Source organism: Salminus brasiliensis, chromosome 9 (assembly GCF_030463535.1).
Source record: "Salminus brasiliensis chromosome 9, fSalBra1.hap2, whole genome shotgun sequence".
Lineage (NCBI taxonomy): Eukaryota > Metazoa > Chordata > Actinopteri > Characiformes > Bryconidae > Salminus > Salminus brasiliensis.
In genome coordinates this window covers 12715617-12736137 of record NC_132886.1, presented here as the reverse complement: position 1 = coordinate 12736137, position 20521 = coordinate 12715617, and the positions used below count along the sequence as shown (strand labels likewise).

At 42.4% G+C, this 20521-nt stretch overlaps 1 protein-coding gene across 4 annotated transcripts in view; it reads right to left on the bottom strand.

The window, feature by feature from the left end:
* The window catches only part of htr2cl1 (5-hydroxytryptamine (serotonin) receptor 2C, G protein-coupled-like 1), a 144532-nt gene extending 132526 nt beyond the window's left edge, over window positions 1-12006 (bottom strand). For 2 of the 4 annotated variants that reach the window (XM_072687472.1, XM_072687474.1), the window contains exon 1: window positions 11910-12006. The gene's annotated coding sequence lies outside the window, so the exon portion shown is untranslated. Of the gene's footprint in view, window positions 1-11297; window positions 11362-11909 lie in introns of those variants that run through there. The other 2 variants (XM_072687473.1, XM_072687475.1) reach the window with 2 other exon arrangements.
* Window positions 12007-20521: the final 8515 nt, after the last annotated feature.

Below are 20521 nucleotides of genomic sequence, written 5' to 3'. Positions count from 1 at the left end.
TCCTAGTTTCCAACACCACTCGAACACAGCCCAAACTCAAGGCCTTGCTCTAATAGTTCCGGTTCAAAAACTGTTTTCATTGTCATCACTGCGAGTGATTTAATAAGTTTAAATTCAGCCAAACCTGCTCAGACCACCAGACTTCACACGGACCACAAGGTCTAACAGGAAGAAATGAGGACAAGCAGCAGATGATGTGCAGGTGGAGGGCTACAGCATTGACCTAGACCAAACACACTAGTGAAATATTATTCCGATTGCGTAAAGAGCAAAATAGCTAAATTCCACAGGCCTCAGGTTAAGGGTACAATCTAAACAACCCTGAAAAGGCACTATGTGCATCTCAGGGGCCATTATGGATGAGCATGAGAAGGATGGTAATGGGTTGCGCTGATTTACAGTACCGACTGAACGAAATGAAAAGAATGACCTTTTCCATTCAATAATTCCACTGGATGCTGGCAGACCTTCCAATCCTTCATTCTTTCTCTGTCTCTTTCTGTTTCTGCCTCTCTCCTTCCCTCTTTCTTGCATGCATTTAGCTTGAGTCACACCCTTGTGTCCTATTCGGAAGCCTGGAGGTACAGACGTGAGGACAATATTGCCCTTCACAATGTTAATTCCTGCATTCAACAACGTTTCAGGCTCAATGTCATGCTTGGCAATGCTCAAGCATAGATTGTGCACTGCTTAATTCCAGGCGATGCTGTGGGTAACGTAAGGGAGGGCACGCAGGGGGCCATAACAGATTACTCTGTTTGTCCCCTGCTGATACCACCCTGGAGTAAACAGCAGCCCAACAGTGACCTGACACCATAATGTCTGCTTATACTGTGAGAGAAAGAAAAAAAAAGAAAGAGAGGAGGGGGGAGCAATGAGATGATAATGGATATATGAGTTTGTGGGGTGAATAAAGGGTTTCTACTGTGCCAGGGGCTGTGGGTGCTCTTAAGCTACACTGCTATTAGTATCAGTACCAGACACCTCAGGTTCTCCAAGGACATCTGGTGACAAGGAAATTTAACTTTGGAATTGAACAGAGTGAATCTGATTGGGTGTGATGGTCCCATCAGTTGCAATCAGATTCCGCTTCGAAGAAATCCCACCTTAAACAGTCCACCTTCAAATAAGCCCCTGCAGTGTGTGGCGTTAGCTCTGACTTGCTTTGAAAGACGTTGTGCTTTCAGAAGTATGCCAAATTCATCTTATTGATTTCATTTATTGATAAATGGGATCCTGAATTCCTGCCTCATTTTTCAACTGTGATCTGCTACCCTAGTTGACACCAACCCTGCTCCATCCCTCCTGCAGTTTTTAGCTCCAACTCTAATTGACCCCAGCTGATCCAGGGGTCAGATGATGCACATCCTTCAGAAAAGAGGGCTGACTGAACAGGAGTGGCCATATCAATCCAACTAATGTCACTACGAATTCAAGGCTACCCCAGTCAACACCCCCAACACGCCGTCCTCAAAGCACTCAATACACTCATACACACTTCGAGAGCTACACACATTTCTATACACATGTGTATACACTCAAGCTACACACCACACATCTTAAAAACACAAGGATTCCAAAATGTTACGACGTATACACTATATGGACAAAAGTATTGGGACACCTGCTCATTCACTGTTTCTTCTGAACTCAAGGGTATTAAAAATGAGTTTATCCTGCTTTTGTGGGAGTAACTGTCTCTGCTGTCCAGGAAAGAAGACGTTCTACTAGATTTTTACTAGACATTGCTGGTAGGACTTGATTGTATTCAGTGACAAAAGCATTAGAGAGGTCAGGATGTTGGATGATTCCCACCCCAACTCATCCCCAACTTCTCAACTCATCCTGAAAGTATTGGATGGAGGATTATAGTTCCAGGGAACACAGTTCCACTGCTCCACAGCTCAATGGTGGGGGGCTTAATACACCTGGCATTAGGCATGGGCCCTATAGGTTAATGTTTCTCTGCTCCAGAAAGTCTTATTCTATTGATAATACTTCTCTACAGGGACTACATAAGCTGTGTAAGTACATTTGCACATCAGTGTAAGCAATGGGTTCAACTTAGTAGTTGAACACATTCATTAGAAGAAGTGTCCACACACATTTGGACAAATAGTGTATCAATTTTGAGGCATTTGTGCAGAACAAGATTTTAGACAAACAAAGAAAAAACTGCAGAATGTTAGAAGCTCCTTTTTTACAAACAGTATTCGATGACAGTCAACATTTAATTGCGCATTTCTTATTAACATTCGCAGCTCAGAGATAATGGCCTTCTGGTAACACCAGAATGCAAATCGTATTGCAGAATGCTAATTATACTTTTATCTGTCACAGGAAAACATCTCAGGCCACATGCTTAGCCTGACATCCTGGTTTAAACAGGGCTTAATTGGCCCGCTTCTCTTGAACTGATCCAGGGAATTTCTGAAAGTTTTCAGTGACCTTCCTTTCAGAACAGAAGAGCCAATTCAGGATCACACTTTCCTTCGTCTGCACCACTCTCAGTCCATCTCAACTGAGATCCAGGAACAGGAGCATGCTCTGATGGTTACTGTCCACTCTGCAAGAGCTAATATCTTTAGTCAGATGCTATCAATACAGTGAAATTACCTGGCTCACATCCATACACCAGCGCTTTATGGTTATTATGCATTTGGGACTCCATAAATTAACACAACCTGTGGTTTTATTACTGTCTCAAATACCTCACAGGTGCTGCCTTTCAAGAACATCAAACTATGCGGTGCATTACCACAAACTGAAATCCTTGGTAGTGGAGAGTTACTGCTCTTTTTATGCTATATTTTAGATGTATGTATCATTGCTGTCCAATGAAGGACATGTCCAAACTGGTGACTTTACAGGAGAACGCAAAAATCAGTCAAAGCTGGGGATCCAACACTTTCCTCCCTCCGAGCACACTGGCTGTCTAGTGACGCTGCATTTGCGGCAGTGGCTGACTTCGCTTTTATCCAAGGAGGCATGTGCTTGTTATTGCAAGTGATAGGGGGAGTCCTAGGCTAAAAAGGCTCAGCTAATTTTGGTGAGATTAAGGTGTAGCTTAAAATGAGACTAGGTAAGATTAGGTAAGATTAGGTTTAGGTTGAAGATGTAAAGTAAAGATTCAAATTGTTCTTGGTTATAGTAACAGTTTGAAGAGTTTGATGAGTTGACTCTCAGTCGTGAGTCGATTCTTCATCATGAGTCGACTTTGCGGGGAATCGTCTGTAGTCTACTTTCCTTTGAAAATTGTTTTCACTAGGAGACCAGGCTGTGCTTTTCTCAGAAGTGCAGTGCAGTTTTAATACAGAATGTTAATGTAACTAATGCGTAACTATGTAATAAATATGCAATTACATAAATACATTGGAAATGTAGCAATACACTGCCACATTTTTTTCCAGTGAGATTATTAAAATTGTTAGACCCAATATCGTAAATAGGATTGTAATGTGGGCTGGATGTATTATTACACACCTAGAAATTACACTATTCTTTTGTTATTACTGCTGATAATGACTACACCTAATACAGTTTACAAAGTAGAGAGAATGAGAGTGAATCATTTAGTAGTGGTCAGGATCCATCACACATATAATAAGACTAGAGGCGGGGTGACAGCGCTGGCCAGTGGGTCAGCACTGGGAGGGAAAAAAGGATATGGACGTTAATAAGACTGCTAAAAAAAAACACACCCACTCACTTTCCCTCCCTGCTCATCAATCAATATTCCAACCCTTTGCTTTAAATCCTTGTCACACATGGTGAGCTGACAAAATCCCTTCAAACCTTCATGTGTACTAATGAAACATGCCCTCCATTTGTCCAGTACACTTACAACTGCCCTACAAATTCATTAAGGCATATGCTTAACAGCAGGATTGGTTTAAGCATGGCTAAAAGTGCAAATCAGGCCATGATGCAAATGTCTTACAGATGATGAAACGGTGATTGTTTCATGCATGGATGCATGAAGGTGGCAAGGCTGAAACCTCCATACACTATATTTACACTGCTGCAGGTCAGGGTCACATGCTTTCCAAGCCTTTCCTCCAGAACATCTCTACATTAATGATCCTGCAGTGGATAGACTGAAAGCCTGCATGGAGGTCAGTGACCAACAATATATTTCTGGGAAGTTCTATGGAAACATTTTATGGGACATCACCAGAAGCAAAGGGTTAGAAACGGAAAGAAAGAGCAGACACACACTGTAAAGAGAAAGATGGACATACGCTGACCACAGGGCAGAGCAGTTTGAACCGATGTTCAACTATTTACAATATAAAACAAAAAAAATACATGGGCCAAGAAATGGATCAGTGCCACAGAGGAACCTCTGGAATGGTCTTTTCAATGAATTGTTGTTGGAAGAGCCTTTAATGGGCCTCTACATGCTGGTTGTAGATCATTTCACATTTCCCCAAGAACTGTAAAATGTAGAAAAGAGTAGAATTTGGTTTGATTCCACTTGGGTTTTGGGTCACCTAAACTCAAAGTTGGCTTTGCATTATCATGTGAACTGTTCGTTTTCATGTTGAGTTTTTTCTCTGTGGATGATTATTTGTACCAAAATTTGTTTCTCAGTTATTAAAGCTATAAAATCTAACTATTAGTAATAGTTTGTTTATTGTTTTCTGTCACTGTATAAAACTGTTCACCAGTTTAAACTATAAAATGTGGCGACTATCAGTTTGACTGGTTTTAGTCAGCTATGTTACAAAGAAATACTTGTATATACATACATATTAAAGCAAGTGAACACAGAACGTTCTGTTTTATTGTGAAATAACAACACAGCTTTGATACAACAATTAAAAAAATATATATAAAGTAAGAAATAAAAAAATTGAGCCGAGGACGTAGCATCTAATATGTTAGCATAATTTGAAGTCATTTAGTATAGGTAAACATCGAGAGTTCAATTATGTCCAACATATAAACATTATATAAATATTAATAGATACTCACAAATAAAAACATATCACAGAAGTAACTCCAAGCAAATTAACCACCATTAGTTTGAGACAACGCAGACGCGAGTGCCTGATGAAGGGAATTAGCTAACCAAACAAACACAAACACTAAAAAAGCTAAATAATACACTAGTGAAACCCAGACTGCATCAAATATGGCTTTGCATGGGGGGAGGTGATGATGATAATCCAAGAGCCCAGTGTGTCGAGTGTGGTTTGACTCCATGACTCCAAAACGTCATGGACTGCAGCTCCAAATGCAACCTCAGTACCTCAATGCTTTCTAGTTATAAACAGGTGGGCCATGAGGTGGAAAAGGTTGAGAACCTCTGTGTTAGGGTACATCATTTGTAAACTAATTATTGCGGTGCATTGTGGGATTGTCACAGTGCATTAAAATTCTGCAGTGTTTTTGGACACCAACACAAAATGGCAGAACCCCAAAATAACGTAGTTTCGGACACAGCTACAGATACACAGTTGACTGTATGATCAGTAAATTTTAAAGATGGCTGAATAATTACATGCAAGACAGGAAACGTGGACAAGGCAGGTCAGCTTGCGCTGCTGGTCCAGTATATATTATATTCTAAGATCATTATAAACTATATATATCATAATGCCATTTTCATTTTCAGCCGGCCCAGGCGGTGTCTACCAATTCTCTGCTGAAGCAGAATTAAAGCCTTCAGCAAACGTTTACTTTTTTTAATGGGAAATGGACTGGGACAGAAAAGGAAGAAAAACAGTAGCATCTGCCCCCCTGCACATGTGTGTGTGTATGTGATAGAAAATGAGAGACACAGACAAAGAGAGCGAGGAGGAAAGACGGAGCGAGAGACAGTAAAAAGCTTACGTCAAAGGGACGGAGGTCAGAGGTGCAGTATGCCATCAGATTAAGCAGCGTTTAAACCCTGCACGCTCGTTACTGCACACTGTTATCTCATTTTCTAATGGACTAAATCCATTCAGTATAGCTGTGAACACACACGCCGTGTAGGAATAATCACAGCACGTTCTGGGATGCAGAAGCATAAGGGTGGCACAAATCCTACACACATATTTACGGGCAAAGGCACTGACGCAAACCCACGAGCCCTGACATTGGAAATGTTCCATAGGCTAGTTCTAACACAGCCAGAGACTCGCTTTCTCTATCTGTCGCTTCCTTAGTGTGTGTGTGTAACAGGTTTACAATTTTCTGCCTGTGGCAGTCAGTCTGCATCTGCTCCGGCACTTGCCCTGGACCATGTTAGCGGAGCTGTCACAGGCTGCGACGAAGCAGCTAGCATCAAGCCCTGGCGGCTCCCCAGAAAAGCTCTGGCATATGGGGCCACATCTGCACTCGTCCGCCCGCAGGTGAGAGAGCAGCCGAGCGAGCAGACCAAGGGGACTTCCCAGAGCGACACCTGAGGGGCATGAATAGCTGCCCTTTACTCAACACTTTCATTAAAGCAATAGTGAAAACGATGGATAAATGGATGGCAAGACAGAGAGAGAGAGAGAGAGAGAGAGGGAGAGAGAGAGAAGGAAAAACCTCCAAAACCTCAAGACGTGAGGCATTCCAGGCTCTTAAGACTTGACTTGACTACCTCTCCGGAAACTCAAGACTCCAGGTATTCCAGAGACTCATGCTATCCACACACTAGAAGACTTTAAAAAGACACTGACAATATGTTTAAAGGCTTAAAGTTAAAAAGTTCTGACACTCTCTCACATCAACATAAAATTTCCCATTGCTCACAGACCAAGATTGTGTAATCTCCTCTATGTGCCTCTGATGCCTCCCAGAGACTTGACTCAGACTCTCACTCTGGAAACTCAAGATGAGACACCCTAGACACTTGAGACTTTAGCCAGACTTGCCTTCCGGAAACTCACGTAAGGAATCTCTGAGAATCCAGTCTTGACTTGACTTAGAGTCCAAACTCAAGACACAATGCACACGAAAGACTCAAGACTTGCACTCCAGAGATTGGAGACTCAAGATTCAAGATATGCATCCCAGAGACTCAAAACCTGAATCACAACTTGCATCCAGGAGACTCAAAACACAACTCAAACTTGCAACTCAGAGACGTAAGACTTGATTTAGGTGTGGTTGGTGTTGCGCAACAGATAACACCACTATCTGCCAGTGAGTTATTACACCATGTGGGAGATGGAGGGTTCGATTCCCAGTCTGGGTGACTGTGCTGCGCTACACTAATGAGAGTCCTTGGGCAAGACTCCTAACATTACATTGACCCACATCTGTAATATGATTAACCTTGTAAGTCGCTCTGGATAAGAGTGTCAGCTAAATGTAAATGTAAATATAATGTAAATGACTTGGACTCGACTCAAAATGTGTGTCTCAAATTCACCCCGTAGAGACTCAAAACCTAGACATGCTTTCCAGAGATTCAGGGCTCAACTCTGATTCATAACTCAGAATCTCAGACTTGACTCAAGACTTGTATAAAGTTTGATGGCTGGTAGCCATCTTCAGGTCAGAATTTTGTCCTATTTTTTGTTATTTGCTTTTTTTCATTTCTTTAAATAAAAATGGTATACATGTTTATGGAATCACATGATTTCAGACACCATGTCTTAGCTGATCGACTACATTTAGGGTAAATGGAAAACTGTGTAAATTAGATTTTGTTGCTATTGATATTGCTTTGAAGTGAAGCTGGAGCCAACAGGGTGCCCCAATGCTCCCAGGCGTGTAGAGAGCAAATGTTTGCTTCTATTAACAGAGGCAAAGTGAGCATCTGTGCTGATGCCCGTGTGCAGTTGTATGTTTGAGTAAGATGTGTAGGTGATTAAGATTTTAGAGCTTGTTCAAAACCAGATGATTAGCTACGACTTTGCAGTGGTATAGGAACTGTCTATGCAGATGCTGTTTGTCAGACTAACAAGAGAATGCAGTCTGAAGCTTGCCAGGTCAGTGTTAGCTTATTGACGTTCTAATCCCACCCTTACTGCAGACTCATCCTGCACATAATTCCATCGCTCCGTATCGATCGCCCCATGCCAAAGTCTGCATAGTACGGAATTGCTCCCTTAAATAAATAAATTAGGCGGTTAATATCTAATATCATGTGGCCCCCAGCTAAAACCATTTGCTTCTGAGATCAACCTGAATGGTGAAAGCATGTTTGTCCTTGTTAACGCAGAACGAATAAAGGCAAGAAAAACACAAACACTAGCAAAATAAAGATTTTGGACATATAGTTCAGGGCAACTGGTGTAGAAGCTTCATGTAAAGGTTCTTTAAACTTAAAATAAGGTTTCATCACGCACATACTGGTACTCCTTTTTACAGAAATGGTTCTTCTAAGAACCACCTATTAAAAGAACCAGGACTGAGCATCTCTACCATAGGCTTTGAGTAGATGGTTCATTAGTTGTGAATGAGATGTTCAAAGTATGAAGAATCTGAACTTTCCGAGGGTTCAATCTCCAGGACCAGGACTGATCAACCCTGCCACAGGTTGTAAGGTTCTCTTAAAAGTCTTTTAGTGGATGGTTCTTTAGAGAACCATTGTTGTGGATGAGATGTACAAAGTGTGAAGAATCTAAACTCTCTGGGTGTGGTAGATCTCCAGGACCAGGACTGAGCACCCCTGCCACAGGTTATAAGGTTCCCTTAAAGTCTTTCAGTGGATGGTTCTTTAGAGAACCGTTTTTTGTCAAGGAGATGTGTGAGCATGATATACCTAACTAGAGATTCTTAATGAAACCGATGTAACACTGCTCACAGGACTCTTGTTTAAAACTGCATTTACAAAAAAGGTTCTTTACACAGCTATCTATTCAATGGTTCTATGAGGATCCAAAAGTGGTTCTTTTATGGTACTTTTCAAAATAACCCTTTTTTTAGCAACTGTATTTGTAAATGCATATATATTACATGCATCTCTTGAAAGTATATTTGCCATAAGGGTTCTTTTTGTGGCGGCACTTTAGAGAATGATACTACGTATGTATGTATGAGGTTTAAAGAACCCTCTCATAATGTAAAGGTTCCAGTAAGAAGCCTCAAAATAGTACACTGTGTACAGGTTCTTTAAACAAGGTTCTTTAAACCCTTCTTCAAACATAATTTCTTGCTCAAGGAACCTTTTGTGGCAGTTTTCCCCATAAGAATACATTTACAAAAACTGTTACCTTCAAAAATGATCCAGGGAAAGGTTCTCCTGGGATCCAAAGTGGTACTTTTATGGCACCGTTCCAAAGGCCCTTTTTGGCACCTTTATTTTGGAGAGTGTACCGGTACAAGATGGGGAAGCGTTTCTATCTCCACCATCTCCTTTCATTGTCAGCAAGCACATGCACACATGCTCCCACACACTCGCACACACACATAGGAAGTTTGAAAACCAAACAGGCAGTGACAAGCTTAAGAAAGGTATTTTGAAGGCCCCCATTCATTCACAGCGGCAAGTCGCTCCCGGTGGGTAAAATCAGCCCTGACAGATCAGTGAGTGTGCTTCCTCCTGAGCCATACTGACAAGCTCTAATGCCTCCAACAAGCAGCCCATTAATATTCATGAAAGAGACCCAACCGAGAGTCAGGACTTCCAATATACAGTACACTTCCCCCGTTCCGTTCACGGAGCCAAACGAGAAGAGGCACATTATGAGAGTCAGCCGATTTGCTTGATGAAGCTCCAGGACCGAAAGCGGCAGGATAAATGAGAGTTTGATAATGAGAGTGTGCAGAACTTCCACTTTGCATTCAAAGAGACTAATATTCCCAACGTATGTGTGAGCGCGCAGTTCCGGGAGTGGCCCCGCTGGTTCGGCGTTGGCTTTAATTACCATGCCTTTTGATTTAATAGACGGGAGAAATGTGATCTGAGATGAGAAATTCTGCTTACACATGTAAGGGCGAGATTATGAAGTCAAGGAAGCAGAAGATACTCAGTAATGTGCTGTAGACACTACGTCAGAGCTGCGGAAGGCTGGGCTTTCTGCATGCATGCATGTGTGTGAGAGTGTCTGACTGCACAAATGTCTGTGTGTGTGTGTGTTTGTGTGTGTGTGTGTGTGTGTGTGTGTTGTCAAATATTGGATTGTGAAAATTACACCTGAGTGATGAAAGCCTGGATTAACATGAGATTTCAGCCTGACCTTCTAACCCTAATTGCCAGATGGAAGTAGTGAAGAATTCAATAGCCAAAATACAGCAGTCCCCCCCCCCCCCCCACACACACACACACATACATACACAAACATAGGCAGACACACATGCACACACACTGAAGGGATTCAGGTTGCTGATAAAACAGGATAAGGTTTCATTTGGTTTCATCTTTCTAAACGAGATTTAAGAGCCTGTTTAAATGGGGTCGCTGAGGTTTTTGCCGGGGAGCGTAATTGAATAGCAGGACACGGAGATGAACGCTGGGACTCGGCTCTGCTAATTCCCCTTTAACCCATTCCTCAGAACAGACTGCGGAGAAAACGGGTTAATCCAGGATCCGTCCCCACAGAAAACAACACCCTCACCCACCTCTGCACAACTCAGCGCCAGCTTACCCTCCACCATCCACCTGCATCTACATTCATACATTCACCTTCATTTCCATTCATCTCTCTCTTTCTCTCTCTGTATTATTCCTTCTCTCTCTTTCTCTCTCTTGCCTTTATTCTCTCTTTCCAAATCTCTCTCTCTCTTTCTCTCTCTGTATTATTCCTTCTCTCTCTTTCTCTCTCTTGCCTTTATTCTCTCTTTCTAAATCTCTCTCTCTCTCTGTATTATTCCTTCTCCCTCTCTCAGCCTCTTTCTCTCTCTTGCCTTTACTCTCTCCCTCTCTCTCTCTCTCTCTCTCTCTCTCACCCTGTTGATGTAACTTTCCCTTTCTCTATATATTTCTCTTTTCTTCTCAATGTCTCTCTCTCTCTCTCTCTCTCTCTCTCTCTCTCTCTCTCTCTCTGTCCCCTTCTCTATCTCTGTGTCACTCTGCCCTCTTTTCTTTTGCTGTCTCCTTTTCATTTTCTGTCTATATCTCTACACTTTCTCTCTCTGTCTCTCTCACTCACTCTCTCTATCTGCCAACCTCCCTTTTATTCTTCCTCTCGGTCTGTTTATCTCTATTTTCTCTCTCTTTCTCTCCAATACACACACACACACACTCTTCTTTTTTCTCTCCCATCTTGTGTCTCTTGCGCCTCTCTCCTCGATGGAGGATTCAGGGTCCAGGGTTCAGGCTCCTTTCTCTGTAACAAGTGGCGGTAGGAGCCTGCGCCCTGTCCGAGCTCTGGTGGCTCCAACAAGCTATAGGCTACACACACACACACACACACACACACATGGAGACCCACCTGTGGGTGACCATGATCAACACCGTCTCGATGCCTACCTCGCTGCAGATGCCCTGTTTACCGAGACAGCTTGAGTCCGTTAATCAGGCTCGCGCGTAATTGGTGCTGCGTAATTAATGACAGCGGCGCGCGGGGGAGAAAGTGTCCGATTGCTCTTCACACGAGGCGAAACGGGAAAGCAGAGATCCTGAAACAGCTGCAGTCTAGTCTTCTTGTTTTAGGAGCACGAGGCAGAAGGGAAGTGGGCAGATATTCCAAGGCGTCTCCAAAATGCCCCTTTAACGCACCGAGGCCAGGGGATCAATGCGTTATGAGCGTGACTGATGAAAGTGGGAAGCCTGGAAAGAGGGATGTCCGCTCCCAAACTATTGATTAGTGCGCTTTACGAGCTGCTGATTAAAGCACTTCTTCTTTACGTGACTTTCTCCACACTGAGCGCGAGGAGCGCACGAAACCCATTAACGCGACACCCCCATTGTATCAGGCTGGTATAAAACAGAGGCGAAGAGAAGCAAAACACACCTTAATCAAACTCTCTGACCCGGGGCAGCGCACGTGCTGCACTCGAGCTGGGTGTTAGGTGGCAAATAACACGGAACTAAACGAACTCACCCATTAGGACCACTGCTCGCGCTGCTCTCGCGCACCCCCAAACCCTCCTCACATCGTCTCTTCACCTTCCCGTCGTCTGTCCGTCCTGTTTTGTCCCTCCTCTCGGATTCCTCCACAGCGGTGCGCGAGACTCACCGAGCAGAGCTCAGCGGAGAGCGCGCGACGTCACTCCACCCGCGCGCCTCCCCGCGAGCCAGCGACGGTCAGCGAGCCGAACGCTTTTGTGGCGCGTGGCCAAGGGCGGTGAGTTGTTGGTGGCGGTGGTGATGGAAAGGGAGGTGAGTGGGTGGCTGGGTAAGTGGGGTCTGTCAGCAGCCTCTCTCTACCGCATTGATACGCACCGCACGTTGGTGCTCGCGCAATAAATCACGCAGCCCATTAGCTCGTTAGGGCTCGCGTGGTGGCTTTCTTCTGAGGAGAAGGTGCACCTCGGCGAGACCCCCGGGCTTAAGAGTGACGAGAGATGAGAGAGGCGAGGGTGTGCTACCTGGAGAGCTGCCTACGTAAGTCGTCCAATGCGCGTGAAAGACGCGAACTGGACTGTGCAAACACGGTGGGCACTGAGTGGCCAACGCAACTTTAGGGGGTCCAGAGTCCATAAGCTACTCACATTACATGTGTAAATGTTAAAAAATGTCCCTATTCTAAAAAATGCCCCCCCCCCCACACACACACACACACATATATATACACACACACACACTATTCTAGAGCTAGAGCAACTACACTCTCAAAAGAAAGGCTCTATATAAAGGGTTCTTTACCATAAAAGAATCACTTCTGGTTCCTTCCCATAAGCAGTGATTCCCAAACCTAGACCTACACATCTTACGACGAATTTCCCCTGCATGGGACATACACTCCTCTACTCTACACTCCTCTACTCTACACTCCTCTACACTCCTCTACTCTACACTCCTCTACTCTACTCGGCTCTTCTGCTTTTCCATTAGGTCTTAGGTCTTAGTATCTGCTGCCTTGTGGTTCTAAGGAAGCTGAGTGGGGACTAGAACGTGACGTGTAACACTTGCAGAGTGCTGATTGCCCAGAGAGAATCGTCACTGTACACTATGCAATGCAAACATCCAGCACAGACTACAACCATTAGAGAATCTTGCTAAGCTTTGTAGTTTGATAGCTATTCTAATGGTTGCTACGGACAACAAAGCCTGCTTTAATCATTAGATGTACAGAAGCCTTTCCTTGATGCAGGCTTTATGCCTACAGACTACTGTAGCCACATTAACCTAGCGCTATTGTTGTGCTATGTGCTATTGTGTATGTCCTCGCTGTCCAATTTAAAACATGTATCTCCAATGGAAGCCAATGTAAAATAAATGTTCATGCCACACAATTTAGAGCATTTCTATTGGTCTATTCATCCAACTTTTTTACACAGTGCACAGAAGCTGCAGGGTTCAAACCATGGATAAAAATAAAAATGGATCAAATTGGAGATACATGTTTTTTAATATACAGTGTGATGTTTAGGTTGTTTTTTTGTATTGAAAAGCTGCATGATTTAACAATTGTTCCTAACAGACCCCCATTAACCTTTTTACAGTACATTTTCCTTTATAACAGGATATATTCTGCTCTCGCTTTCTGGCTGGACATGTAGGAGAAAGCTGGCCAGCTAACAGGCTAACAGACTAACAACAATAATAATAACACACTTCCAGTTTAAGCCTTGAAATAATCAATACATCTCTAAAAACTGAGACATAAAAGGGAACATATGTTATTGCATGTCTGTTGCGAGCTAAGTGTCAAATTACAGCAGACTTGAATGACAAATAGCACAGAGCTAACCAGGCTAGCTTGATGCCTTCATAGCTAGGTACTGAAAATAATGAATTTACCACAAATTCTTTACTTTTCTCTCTCAATTGGATTGATTTGAACACATGAACTGGTTAATGTCATTTGAATTTAACTGTAGTGATGGTGTTTTGCGATGTCACCAGCTACATTTCGGGCTGGGTGGTGGAGGTGGGGGGGTGGTTGTGGTAGAATGGAAAGAAGGGTGTAGGCTGTGTCTGTCTAGCTTTTAGCCAATTCACAGAAAAAGGCTAACGTCAGTCAAAAATACAGAGTGTTCACATTTCACTCCCCCTTTAGTCGACTTTTAACCACCTAACACTTCAAGGCATATTCCCCAGTAACTACAGGGACGTCTGTGCAAACTAGTGGGGACATTTCTTGGTAATAGAAGTGTGTACTAAAATTCTCGGCTCCCCGGCAGCCCGCTGGCCATTTAAGTGATTAATCAATGCAGGCAAAGTTTTTAACGGCGAGTTGTCCCTGCCAGCACAGGCCGAAGCAGCTTCAGGCTCCGCGGCCCTGCCTCCTCATTCCCATATCACAGCCTTACTCCCAACTGAAGAAGGAGGTGGGCAGCACTGTGTGGAACGACTTGTCAGTTGGCGTAATTATGGGTGAAAACAAATTCATGCGTACAGTTCTGTATCAATGGTCTTATTTATCTCATCAGAAAGTGTGATTTTATGAAATGTTATTCACATAAATCCAAGGAAAGCAGATAAAAAGAAAAGAAGCCACCATCTAACTACAAGAGACGTCCACCTACATCACATTATTAGGTTAAAAAGCGTTAGCACTGGAATGATGCAGAGAGATGAGCTATACTGTACACCGAGCCATGCTGTCCCGATTCTGTGCTCCAGTGCAGGTGTGAACTGGCACAGGACAGTCTTCCATTGAGTTAAGCACATGAATGCATGGCTTGTGATATAATTTCTGGGAAATGCATTCAAAAGTAGATTATTCATGGCCATAGTCCAAAGAGAGGCAGAATACGATGAGTGTTTAGGGGAGGGACATTTTTAGACATCTGGGCATCAGCCCAGTGCTGAGTGCTGTGTTAAATTATACAGAATTGTTCAGCCACTGACTCCTGGGGCTCTTCTCGCTGGTGACATATAATTTGTGACAACTGCTCAGACCCTTTCCTTCACCTGGGGCAGAGGTTAAAGTTACGCTCAGGAGAGGTCTAAAAAGAAGGATAATTTGGCCCAACACAAGATAACTGGCATGGAGATTTTATGAAAAAGTAATTCCCCCCAAATTATCTCAAAAAGGCAACTCTCCGGTTGGAGCACCCAGCTTTCCATGAAATAAATAAATTAAAATAAAGGTGCTACAATTTTTTAAGCACTTCTATAGAAAAACCTAGTGTATGGTTCCATAAAGAACCTTTTTGTAAAATAACGTGTGAAGAACCAGTATCACCCGCTTACAAGTTTATCACGTTTTTCCTTTTATGGAACCAAATATGGTTCTTCTATGGCATCACTTTAAGAACTAAAAGTGTAGTTAGTGTGTGGAAGAGTAAAAAAACTTTTGAACTACACTATATGTCCAAATGTTTGTGGACATCCCTTGTACTGAACGCATTCAGGCACATAGCTTGTCTAGTCTCTGTAAAGAAATAGTGGCAATTGAATTGGACTCTCTGGAGCAGGTATTTCTGAGCATGAATCTATTGACATTGAGCTGTGGAGCAGTGTCATCCAGTACTGAATGAGTTAGGTGGTTGGGGATGATGTGGGGTGGCGATCATCCAACGTCCTGACCTCACTAATGCTCTTGTCGATGAATGCACAAAGAATTCTCCCAAAAAAGCTGACACATGGACAGTACAGATGGTTACTTCAACAAACGGCTGAATAAAGTCTCTTTTAATACCTTTGATTTTGGAAGAAACAAAAAATGAGCAGGTGTCCCAATATTTTTCCATATAGTGTATCTCCACATAACTGACAAACAAACCAGGGTAAAACAAACATTTCTGAGCCCATTTCTTGGCTTATTTTGGCCTATAATTTCCTAAATAACTATTATAAATAACTATTTGCTCCCACATCTGCTAAGAACCAACATTCACTGTATTGTGTTCCAGCAGGCCTCCACAGCATGCTTTAATGTGCTCTCTGCTCCCTCTTTAAACCCAATAATGGTTTGTTCATTAGCAAAGGAGTTGAATCAGGACTGTGTGGAGACACTGGAGCAGGAAAGGCACTAAAATGTGCAGTGTAAGGGTGCTGCAGGAAACACTGCTCAGCACTGTCTCAGTCGTGAGCCAGCAAATGAATGTCTTGCTTTCAACATTGTTTTTGCTTTGTCTTGTTTCGCTGCTAGGGTAAAGATGACATGTAAGCTTTTCTCCTTTCTTCTGTCCTTTATATCAGCTTAACAGGGCATTCACTACAACAGAGGTTATGAGTCCGTTTTTAAATCCGAGTCTGTTTTTTGCCACTTGTCTAGAACATGGGTGTCAAACTGGGTTCATTCCAGGTCATAGCTCTGCAGAGATTAACATTTACCCTCTTCTAATGCTCTGGATTCAATTCCTATAGCCCTAGCTAATTAGCCAATGAGTTCAATGAGCTGTGTTCAATAAGGAAGAACACAGCACTCTGCAGAGCTGTGGCATAGAAGCAAAATTGCTACCCCTGCTCTAGATGCTTGGACATCCCTAAAGCGTTTCAACCACTGCACTACTCCAGTCATTCTGCGACTCCTGTGAACATGTTTGGTTGGTAGGCTAATATTTTAGTATTATTATAGTATCCATTATGTATGAAGAATACATAATGCATACCAAAGGCATTTTTTTATTGGGAAATAAAATTCCTAACCTGGCCTTGGTATTGTCTCAGACTTCACTTGATGACATGTGTGGCAAACCCCTGGGGAAAGGGGTGTGACCTGGGGCTTAGTGACGACACAAACACAGGGCTCAAGTGACACCCATGTCTTTTAAACAATCTTTTAGACAATCTGGTTATATTTTACTTAATTTGTGTGCATTTCTATTTCTTTTAATGATATAGAGTGTTTATACAGGGGAAAAAAAACTGCTTAGGTGCCTTTTGTACAGTGCTGTACACCACACCCAAACAACATTTAAAAGAACACAATGGCCCAAGTGGGGCTCTAACAGTCTCTACACACATGCACAGGTCAGTCTAGTCTCTGGTTCCTATTCACCAGGGCTCGTTAGACTGAACAGCCACATGTGAACGTCATCAGGGCGGTGTAGGGTGGTGCTGTGGGAGGGCCTCGTCCTAAAAGTGCTCATGCTTATGTCAACGTAACCCTGACCAATCAAAAGGCAAACATGACTCTGCCTTCTCTTCGAGTCTTACCAACCTTAGCTAAAACCTAAACTAAAGCTAAACTTGGTGAGCTAAAACTAAACCTGGTGCGCGTCTGGGACTCTTAAGTAACTTGTAATTGCTTCTGTGAAGAACTAGTGTGGCTGTAGGTTTCATTCCAAGCAAGTAGGAGCAACACTTTTAATCAACAGCTTTCAGTCTTCAAACAATTGGTCAGGCACTGTGTTGTTGTTCCACCTTGACTCTTTGCCCATAGGTTCATGTTTATCTGCTCCAGAACGTCCTATTCTATTAGCAGTACTTCTCTACAGGGACTAGACAAGCTGTGTGTGTGCACTTGCAATAGGTGCAAAGTAGCTGAATGCATTCAGTAGAAGGGGTGTCCACAAACATTTGGAAATATAGTGTGCATCCATTTAGCTTAGCATAACTGTGGCACATTATTGCATTATGCATCAGCTTTGGACAATAAATGAGACTAACATGCTGAGACGTAGGATAAAGTAGTGTAACAACATCAAAAGAAACCCCATTTAGAGCTTTAGCAATGAGCACATATCACATATATACAGTGTACGTGGGACCCTATGCTCGAAACAGCTAATGTCTCATGCTAGCCCAAGATCTTCTCCTCTTTGCTCATTCTGTGCACTTATCCGAGGGTGTTACCTGAATGCATGCATGAAAGGAAGACTGAAGAACAACCATGATTTCTGTTTGATCCGAGTGTCGTCCTCTGCACAGCTAATGAGCCGTATTGACAGAGAGTCTAAATGGAATAGCGTTCCATTTCTATCAATGGAAAAGATCAATGGAAAAGGGCAGGCTGGAAAAGAGCTTCTGTAAAACAGTTCCGGGATTCCTCCTCGGATTTATATCTCAGGGCACAAAACACAAGCTAGCCACACAGACACACATACAGACACACACACACACAGACATCTGCAGATTGACATGCATGCATGCATTTAAAGACACACACAGATGCTCAAAAAAGCTGATAGAAGGCTCTTCCTTTTTTCTCCTTCTCTGCCATCAGACAAGATTATTACAGCGCTCAGGAATAATGGTGGAAGCTGTTAAAGGTGAATCCATTTTGATCAAAAGAACAGCCCAACAATATCAAATGATCTCCACGCCTCGGTTCACACGCAGTTGCACACTTCCCCGCCCACCCCCATACATGCTTTACGGACCTATCGCATGAAGCCCTTTGTGGGGAAATATGGCCCATCCAAGAAATTATGATCCCTAATTGAATTTTTTGCCCATTCTTTTCCTGTCCTTATCACAGGGTCTGTTTTTTTATAAATTGCGTTTGGCCTGATGGACCGCCTGCTGCCGCAGAAATCAATTACTGTCATGAGCGCATGATGTTTTGCATACTGTATGCTGCTGCCAGAGGAAATGTGGATAAGATTAGGGATTAAAGGGAGGGTGAACTGTAACCTTATCTCTGAAACCTGGAGCCTATGGACTAAGACACATACAGGAAGCACTACACTTACTCTAAATGAGTACTCACCTTTTATCCACTTGTGCTGTATTTGTTTGGCGTGATAAATTATGACTCCGAAGCCGATTTATGCTTCTACGTCAAGTCAGCGCAGAGTATTAGCCTTCCCCAGGTGTTTGTACATGTGCATAGATGCGTAGATATGTCTGCGCCACTCTGCAGCCAAAACACTAGTCTGGTGAGGGAGGTTCTTAATGCCACTGTGTTGGCATATTACAAACGATGGCGACTGGAACTGAATGGATTATTTACGAATTGCCTTCAGAGGTTAGCCTGAGCCTAGCTTAGGTTTGCCTTAGCCTAGACTAGCCTTAGCTTAGCCTTCAGAGGTCAGAGGCAGAAGGAGGGTGATGCTGCTGAGAGACACGGATGAGGAAATGCAATGGACTTTTGGTTGGAGATTTGGTTTGCCATGTGCAACCATTTACCTCACATCAGCATACACACAATCCATGATTCATGTTCTTCCAACTGAATGTAAAAGCGGTAGCAAAGGCAGAAATACAATGCTACCAAACGCACCAATTGCAGCTGTTGCAGCCTCAAATGTGCCTTTAGAAGAACCTTTGTTGGTTCACTAAAGGACCTTCTAAGCAGTGGTTCTTCTAATGGTTCTTTGACGGAATCCTCAGCCAATTTCTGTGTGCTTCATCTGTAGTATTTTAACATATGCTACACATTGGGCAGATAGAGATTAGAAGGAAAATGTTAGAGGAAAATGTTCTTTAGGGAACCCAGACTAGTATCACTCTAAGAATTTCATCCAGTGGAACTATATGACAAGATCTCATGAACTTTGTACATATACTGTTAAAAGTATACCTCAGAGAACTTTGTAACGGTATTTTGTACCTATTTTATGATTTACACTACAGCTCTCGTCCACTGATGAGGTGTTTAGCCAAATACACACAACCTGTCTCGAAGAAGAAGAACAGAGAAAACAGTGATGCTAGAGCTACAATAATGCAGCCTATCTCCGTTATAGAGCTTATAAAAAAAGACATTAGGCCTTTCCCAAGGATGATCCCACCCAAGGAATCTGAATGTCCAGCTTTGAATGTGACACAAATATCAGCTTTAATTCCACTGATTCATCAAATCCATACACCAATTAGTCTTTCCACAACAAAGAGTGCATCCTTAAAATGCAGGAATGCATGTCTGCTCCATCTTAAATGGTGCCAAAGTTACAGAATGTTACATAAGTGCTGGGTCATTTGCTGGGCACTTTATTTAGTACACATTGTACAATTCCAATGAAAACAATGAAAATATTTCTTTTAACTCACACATACACTCACATACAGATAAATATGTACATATGTATATGTATGTATATATACACACACACACACACACACACACACACACACACACACAGTCATCTCTGTATATATATTTGTATATTTGTATTCTGTACTTTTTTTTGCTTATATTTCTATATTTTCATTTTTATATTCTATTCTTTAACTTAAATGTAACTTATTCTATTTTTATTTTCTTCATTTTTATTTTATTTTTCTTTTGCACTTTTGCACTTTTGCACTTTACTTCATTAAGTTAAGGTGTAGTTAAGTTTAAATGTAGATTTTTATTGTATAGCTTGATGTGAGCAGACTGTCAAAAAAGCATTTCACTGCAAGTTATACTGTGTATGACTATGTATGTGACAAATAAAATTTGATTTGATTTTTGATTTGATTTGAAATGGTCTTTTAGTCACATATGTATGAATTCCTCCTTAAACCAACTAATTATTCATAGACTTTTTAGAGCTTATTTGATCTTACAAAGTAATTGTAGGGATATTTACATATGAGCAAGGCCAATTGTGCTGGATTTCTTTAGTCTAATCTCATATAGAATTCATAGGCACGGGAATAGTGATTTGAAATGACGTTATAATTATTACCTTAAAGTCTAGAGTTATTACTGTAATGCTATACACTCTG